General features: G+C 46.4%; 1 pseudogene; it reads right to left on the bottom strand.

Annotated features, from left to right (window-relative positions):
* Positions 1–7091: 7091 nt before the first annotated feature.
* LOC141021515 (putative E3 ubiquitin-protein ligase SINA-like 6) lies at positions 7092–8012 on the bottom strand (annotated as a pseudogene).
* Between the last annotated feature and the right edge of the window lie 1067 nt (positions 8013–9079).

Consider the following 9079-nt stretch of genomic DNA (forward strand, 5'->3'; position numbering starts at 1 on the left):
TGAATATGCCAAGACCCCGAGATCGACTTCGCAGACTGACAAGTACCACGACGACCGTCGAGACCACCCAGTTCCACTATCGGTGAACGTTTTGGAATTGCCAAGTCAGACTGCAACGCGAAGACCATGTACAACTACGGATCCCGTGGATTTCACCAAGTACATCTACCGACGACCCGAACATCTACGGAACATGTACAACTACTTCCACTTCGAACCCGTCTGCCCCGAAATGCACGCTTCGAAGGTATAACCACCGTTGTGACCGCCATGAACGAATGCATGTGATGTGTTGTATGAGATGCCCATGGTTGCACCATGTTCGTATCGCCGCTTGATCGTTCCTCCTTGTTTGCCATGTCGTCGACTCGTGGGACACCCGGTTACCGGGATCACTCCCCGTCACTCTTGCATGTTCCGCACACTTGTTCTTTTGCACCGGCATTTCCACGAATTGCCGGATCATCGGAATGTTGTCGTTGCACCATTCCCGTTATTGTCGCCATGGCGCCCTTTCATTCCGTCATGGCGACAAATGCTCTTATCATGCTTCAAAACATGCTCATGTCAACATTTTCACAAATTGCATAAAACATGTAAATGTCATCTGCATCATGATAACGACATTTAAATGTTTATATTTGTTGTTTCCATTAAATTGCTAATTATGCATATGGGGATTTTCCGGAATTGTTGTTTCTTGTTTCCGGCCTCACTTAAACTTGCCTAAATAGTTAGTTCAATTATGCTTCACCTCTTGCCATGTTTAATAACATGTAATATTGTTGGGTACATAAACGAGAGAGAACTAAATAATTGATGTGGTGCTTCATCAATATGCAACTCGTTGCATATTGAGCTCCACTTAATTTGTAGTGTTGTTTGTTGCACTTTGCAATGCCATGCTCATTGAACCGGACATGCATCATACTTGATTGTGTATCATGCCATGTGTATGTGGTGGTTGTTTACTTTGTTGTTTCTTTCTTTCCGGGTTGCTTCTCTCATTAGCTTCGGTTCCGTTCCGGAGTTGTGAGGATTCGTTCGACTTCATCCGTTTGTCTTCTTCATGGACTCGATCTTCTTCCTTGCGGGATTTCAGGCAAGATGACCATACCCTCGAAATCACTTCTATCTTTGCTTGCTAGTTGTTCCGCTCTATTGCTATGCCGCGCTACCTACCACTTGCTATATCATGCCTCCCATGTTGCCATGTCAAGCCTCTAACCATCCTTTCCTAGCAAACCATTGTTTGGCTATGTTACCGCTTTTGCTCAGCCCCTCTTATAGCGTTGCTAGTTGCAGGTGAAGATGAAGTTTGTTCCATGTTGGGACATGGATATTGTTGGGATATCACAATATCTCTTATTTAATTAATGCATCTATATACTTGGTAAAGGGTGGAAGGCTCGGCCTTATGCCTGGTGTTTTGTTCCACTCTTGCCGCCCTAGTTTTCCGTCATACCGGTGTTATGTTCCTTGATTTTGCGTTCCTAACGCGGTTGGGTGATTTATGGGACCCCCGTGACAGTTCGCTTTGAATAAAACTCCTTCAGCAAGGCCCAACCTTGGTTTTACCATTTGCCACCTAAGCCTTTTTCCCTTGGGTTCTGCAGACTCAAGGGTTATCTTTATTTAAACCCCCAGGCCAGTGTTCCTCTGAGTGCTGGTCCAAACTAGAGCCACTTGCAGCGCCACCTCGGGGAAACTCGAGGGCTGGTTCTACTTGTACGTAGTGTTCATCTGGTGTGTCCTGAGAACGAGGTACGTGCGACTCCTATCGGGATTGTCGACACATCGGGCGGCTTTGCTGGTCTTGTTTTACCATTGTCGAAATGTCTTGTAAACCGGGATTCTGAGACTGACCATGAGAGCTTATAATGGGCTAAGTTGGAACACCCCTGCAGGGTATTATCTTTCGAAAGCCGTGCCCGCGGTTATGTGGCAGATGGGAATTTGTTAATATCCGGTTGTAGAGAACTTGTCACTTGACTTAATTTAAAATACATCAACCGTGTGTGTAGCCGTGATGGTCTCTTTTCGGCGGAGTCTGGGAAGTGAACACGGTTTGAGTTATGCATGAACGTAAGTAGTTTCAGGATCACTTCTTGATCATCTCTAGCTTCACGACCGTTGCGTTGCTTCTCTTCTCGCTCTCAGTTGCGTATGTTAGCCACCATATATGCTTAATGTCTGCTGCAGCTCCACCTCATTACACCATCCTTTACTATAAGCTTAAATAGTCTTGATCTCGCGGGTGTGAGATTGCTGAGTCCTCGTGACTCACAGATTGTACCAAAACAGTTGCAGGTGCCGACAATGCCAGTGCAGATGACGCAACCGAGCTCAAGTGGGAGTTCGACGAGGAACGTGGTTGTTACTATGTTTCTATTCCGGATGATCAGTAGTGGAGCCCAGTTGGGACGATCGGGGATCTAGCATTTGGGGTTGTCTTCTTTTCTTTCGGTTCCGTACTCGGACCTTGATTGTACTCTGATTGATGTATGATTTATTTATGTATTGTGTGAAGTGGCGATTGTAAGCCAACTCCTTATCCCATTCTTGTTCAGTACATGGGATTGTGTGAAGATGACCCTTCTTGCGACAAAACCACAATGCGGTTATGCCTCTAAGTCGTGCCTCGACACGTGGGAGATATAGCCACATCATGGGCGTTACAGTACAGTACCAAATCAATTCACACTTCCCTCAGCAAAAACAAAAAACAAAGCAATTCCCACCACAAGAAAGAGTCATGTCCCTTTTTATATGATTACAAATGCCAGGATCTCGAATTTCAATTTTTGAATCCACGTTATGTTGAATTCAAAAATATCGTTAGTGACCTTGCGGTTTATAATGGATGTAGTCCTACATTTTGATCTTCCATCTTATATGAACATTTTACTCCACCCTATGAACATATATATTGTCATCAACCATATGGACTAAATTTGAATCAATTTTCCTTATTTGAACACGATTGTTGTCAAGTTATACCATCATTTAAATATTATCTTGATAACAGAAAACATGCATATAGTAGGAATCACATTTCATTATGAACTACATGTACCATACGATCTCCAATTCAAATATTTGTATCAGTTTTATGTTGAATTCAAATCACATTACATTGGTCTAGGCAGCGAGATGTTCGGGATAATCTAAACCCTGTTTTCATATGTATAATTTTTGGCCGAATTGGGACAAGTTTTGGTATAAGCTTCTTGTGAACCAGAGATTTTCTCAACAAGCCTCGTGGTTCCAAGAGGGAACGTGTCACCTTTGTGTGCAAAACGATATACGCTGCCTCCCCCTTGATTTTCTTTACAAAGGCAACATAGAACTATATGAGTGCCCTATTCAATTTTGGAATTATTCCGGGTTCGTTTGGCCTTTTTTATACATTAATTGAGTTTTTGGACATTTAGTGTGCATAATTCAAATTTGAACTGCAAGCACATGCTTCGGTGCACCAAAGTTGGTTGAAAAATCGCATGTGTGTCCTTGGGTGAATTTCTAGGTCCCATGAGAAATGGGAATGAAATTCAAACATCTGGGCGTCGTGATTCGGCCGAGAACATTGAGAAACTTGGTTTTTAAATTCTTGTAAATCCAAAACTCGCCTGGAAATCATGAAACTTGGCATGGTGTCATGTCATGGCACTAACATGTTGTGGTAAAAAATTGGACGAATTGGAACAAGTTTTGGTATAAGCTTCTTGCAAACCAGAGCTTCTCTCAAGAAGGCTAGTGGTTCTGAGAGGGAACGTGTCACCTTTGTGTGCGAAACGATATACGCTACCCCCCCCCCCTTGATTTTTTTACAGAGGCAACATAGAACTACATGAGTGTCGTGTTAAATTTTGGAATTATTCCGGGTTTATTTGGCCTTTTTTATACATTAATTGAGCTTCTGGTCATTTATTGTGCATAATTCAATGTTGAACTACATGCACATGCTCCAGTGCACCAAAGTTGGTTGAAAAATAACATGTGTGTCCTTGGGTGAATTTCTAGGTCCCATGCAAGAAATGGGAATGAAATTCAAACATCTGAGCGTCGTGGCTCGAACAAGAACATTGAGAAACTTGGTTTTAAAATTCTTGTAAATCCAAAACACGCCTGAAAATCATGAAACTTGGCATGGTGTCATGTCATGGTACTAACATGATGTGGTAAGTTTTTTGGCTGAATTGGAACATGTTTTGGTATAAGCTTCTTGCAAACTGGAGCTTCTCTCAAGAAGGCTCGTGGTTCTGAGAGGGAACATGTCACCTTTGTGTGTGAAATGATATACGCTGCCCCCCCCCTTGATTTTCTTTACAGAGGCAACATAGAACTATATGAGTGTCGTGTTAAATTTTGGAATTATTCCGGGTTCGTTTGGCCTTTTTATACATTAATTGAGTTTCTGGTCATTAATGTGCATATTCAAATTTGAACTACAAGCACATACTCCAGTGCACCAAAGTTGGTTGAAACATCACATGTGTGTCCTCGGGTAAATTTCTAGGTCCCATGCAAGAAATGGGAATGAAATTCAAACATCTGGGCGTCGTGGCTTGGCCGGAAACATTGAGAAACTTGGTTTTTTAATTCATGTAAATCCAAAACACGCATGAAAATCATGAAACTTGGCTTGGTGTCATGACATGGCACCAACATGCTATGGTAATTTTGCTGTCAAGTTTGCAAAGGTGCACACATTAAGAATCAACAAAGTCATTTTGGAACAAGTGTTGTCATGTTACAATCGGAAACACAAGTATTATTGAAACCGTGGGCATTCTATTTACCATTTACGTGCCGCCACACGTCCCCTTTTTTATTGGCTAGGAGGTGTCATGCAGGGTAGCTATTTGAGTACGGGAGGCGTGCGATCAGACCCCTGCGCGTGCTTATCGGGAGGAGAGCCCTTTGACCTCCATCTGCCGCCCACCTCTCTCATGAGGTCTCCATTAATGGTGCCCGAGCCCCTGTTTAATGGCATGGCTATGTCTCACCCGACTGAGATTTAAGATAGAAAATAGAAAATCTGAAAAGAAAATTTTGCACGGATCTTGATGTAAGATCCGACGGACCTATATAGCATCTACTGCGACTTATAGCAAGACTAATGAATATATAAGGACGACGACAGTGGATAATAATTGTCTTACATATTTAGGAATATAATTAAAAAGCCACATGCGGCTATGCCCAAAATACAGAAGGGCAAAAGAAGAAGGAAGACGCATACAACGATCTGGCTCGCTGATCTCTACTTTCTTTATGCGCTGCAGGTCGCGGAGACTAGTTTTCGCGGCGAGCAGCGATGATCTCTTTCATTAGTTTCATGTCCTTAATACGCTGCTTGGAAGCATCCACGGATTCCTCCACCAGCCTTCCACGCTCGATGCGGAACATGGCATTCTCGTCCATAAGTTTCTTGATGATGATGCCCGTCCTCTTCAACAAGGCAGCGGTCACCTCCGCCTGTTTCGCCCTTCTGGCGATCTTTACCCTCAGCAGGTCGCGCTCGGCCCAGAGCTTCGCATTGCCCTTCCCTAGTTGCCAGATGATGCTGGTAGCCTGTTCAAACGAGGCTTTCTTGTCGTCCTACAACCTTGCCCAGCCGGAGATTTGATCCATCTGGCTATGGACGATCGCATGCATGCTCCTGTAAGAGTCCTCGCCTGCTCGCGAGACATTTTCCCAGGCTGCCGCGGCGCAGGAGGACATCTCTGCTGCATTCGTGGAGCGGTGGGACATCTCTTCTGCTTCTGCGGCACGGCCGGACCAGTCTGCTGCATCGACGGCGCGGCGGGACCTTCGTGCTGCTTCGGCGGCGTGGCGGGACCTCTGTGTTGCTACTGCCACGTGGTGGGACATGTCGGCTACTTTCACGGCGAGGCGGGAGATCTCTCGTGCTTCCGCTTCCATGCTTGCCTCTCCCTGGTGGTAATCTCTCGACCCAGAACTCATGCTAGCCATGGCAGACGCAAGGGAACGATGCTGAATGACTTGTTTGTTTTTGTGGATGAGGAGTTGAGGAGGAATGTGCAGTCATCTTGGCATAGTAGTATTAATAACCGAGTACTAATACACTCCTAAGTGGGAAACCGTTTAGGTTGTGATCGGTGTGAACAGGTTTGCAACTAAATATAGCGTGGTAGTAATTTGGAATGTGAAGAGATGCAAGCTCAAAATTTGTTGATGGTTCTAGTTTCGAAGTGCGGCACTATTCCTGGATGGCGTAACGTGGGCACGCGTTCTCGGCCGTGGTGAAGCAGTTTTGTAATATGCCATGGTACTTATTTTTCTATTGCCGTGTACGTGCAATAACTGGCACCATTGGATACATATCTTACGGTTATTGGGGCATTCGACAGGAATAGCCTCGTGGCGAGCTATAGACTACTCTTTTTTTCACACGCATTACATCAACACGTATTATATCTCTCCCTCTTTCCCACGGACACACCTAGTCTCTCGGGACTTCTCGCACGCACCATCTCTATCTCCCTAGGTCGATGCCACCCACATACACTTGTACTCTGAGTTTAGTATGTTATACACGAAGAGAAAAAGGTGCACGCACGCACTCATCCTCTCTCACACACGCATATGGAGCTACGAATTGTAGTGTTCTCAACCATCCGATTGGCTCTATGATAGGTTCCCGTTGCTCCTTGGCCTTGAGATTGAGAAGTTTAAAACGCGGAGGCTCAGTTGGAGGCGCGAGGTTTTGGTTAATGTGCGGACCGCACACGGACACGACACGAGCTTTGTTTGCCTGGTGCGCAGTTGGGTGAGTACTACTAGTAGTACTACTACTTTGATGTGTCGCATCAACTCGCAGAAGTATGCAACACTTCCTGAACAAACAAGCATATAAGCTGCTTATACTTCTTACCCAAAGGATCTTTATATCCAACAGACACAAAATATCCGTTCGACTGCTGGAAATTACTTTAACTGCTGATCTGATGTCAAAGTAATTGCTGCATCGCCACCAAAACCCACCATCTCTTAAGCTAAAGTAGACCGAGCTAACCCCTATATTAGCATATTACTAAGATAAACAGAAGGCACAGTAGAATCATTTAGGAGGTGAGCTTGTCAATCTCAATGTGGAGGGACACCATCCTCGACAACCCAGCCCTGGCCAGCAGCTTGGGCGGAACTGTGAAAAAGGTCAGTTCCTGCACGGCGACGTCGCCGGGATCCTTGCTACTTGTCACCTTGTTCTGCACCTTGACGGCGTCGTCCTACCTTTGGGCTCCCCCGCCGGGCCGTTTGCCCACAGCTTGGCCGTGTAGTGCGACAGTGGGGACGCCCCCGCTCTGATGCAGACGACTGACACGGTGATACGTGCGCCGATGCCGAGCATGCCGCCGACCATGAAAAATGTGCGGCCGTCCTCCTCCGCGAACAGCAAGAGCCGTGGCTCCAACACTGGCACTTGCAGCTGGAGCACCTTGTCGTACTGGATCCTGTGCATGGGCATGGGATGCACGATGCTGATGTGGTGGGGGAGCGCCGGCAACGGGCCTTCGTAGCCACAGACGGGCATGGGGCATTTGCAGGGCGCGAGCAGACACACGCTCTGGTGATCGGCGAGCTTGTGGTAAGTGACCTAAAGCCCACAGCCTTCATGTGGGCACTCCACCCTCACCGAGGAGAGGACGGCGTCCATCGCCGTGTTCCGCACGTCAAAGTCGCCTTCACACTCGCACTTCTGGCACTGCTGCTGGTTCCCGGGGCGCTCGCCGCGGCAGTCCGCGCAGGCCAGGCGCCCTCCCTTGCACTGCACAAATCAATCGAACATCACATCAATCAAGAAACCTGCACCTTGCTTGATCAACCGAACGGACAAGGTGTATTTGAACCTCATACACTGGAGGCTTCAAGGGGCGAAGGCACAAGGGGCAGTGGAGCAACGTGAGGTCCATAGAGACCATAGAGAGCTCCATCGTCGGGTCCTATTTCGTCGGCATGATCTCGCCGTCCTCGTGCACAACCATTCTCGCTTTAGGTCTGGGCATTAGAAAGTTTTACCATCACATATTCATACTACTTCAAGGTGCATTAAATCAACACATACAAGTATCAAAAGGAAAGTCACGGCATGCATGCATGCATGTGTTGTAATTAATGCATCGGTAAACGCAAATTATTGAAATAAGTCGAGTGCACTGCTTTGATGTGTCGCGTCAACTCATACAACACGGAGAAGTTTGATTACAACGCCCTCTCCCTCGACCATGAGCGTGTTGGCTCGCAGGACTAGGAGAAGCTTTCGCTACACACTCTCCCTCCCGCACGCGGTGGACATGCAGTAGTTCATTCGGTGTCAGATGGCCAGAAGCATACTAGTAGTACTCCACTATAGTAGTACCATCATTGTTCGACTTCCCAAAGAGGCGAAGAGCCAAGCGCAACCCGAACGCTCGTGTTGCAGTTTCATGTGTAGGGGAGGTAGTATAGTGACATAGTCTAGGATAGCGTGTACCGTGCCTCTAAGCTTAAAATCGTTGGAGTCGGCTCCATGCTATGAGGTCGTCTCGAAGCATTTTTTATTAAAATAATCTTCTATCCCTACCTGTCATCCTGGTGATTGTCGTTTGCACCCTCATCTAGTCAAGACAAGAATATATATTTTCATTTGCGGTGGGGTAAATGTTAGAAGTTGCAGCAAATATATTGTACACTACGTGTCTTTTAGCCAAGTTTAGAGGCAAGCATGTGGGGCCAGTGCAATGATGTGTCGCATCAACTCGTACAACAAGGAGAAGCTTGATTTTACTACTAGTATGCCCTCTCCCTCGCCCATGTGCGCAGTGGCTTGCAGACGAGGACATGCTTTTGCTTTCTACAGCAAGCTATCCCTCCCGCACGCGGTGGCCGGACATGCAGCAGTTGATTCGATAATGTAGAAGTACTAACATCATTGTTTGTGTTCTCAAAGAGGCGAAGAGCCAAGCGCAACCCGAATGTGGCAGTTGCGAACGCTCGCGTGGCAGTCTTTGTGTAGGGGTGGGGCATGGTGCGGCAGTTTTGTGGCAATTCTTTTCTACTGTTGTTTGCATCC

This window comes from Aegilops tauschii, chromosome 4 (assembly GCF_002575655.3).
Source record: "Aegilops tauschii subsp. strangulata cultivar AL8/78 chromosome 4, Aet v6.0, whole genome shotgun sequence".
NCBI lineage: Eukaryota > Viridiplantae > Streptophyta > Magnoliopsida > Poales > Poaceae > Aegilops > Aegilops tauschii.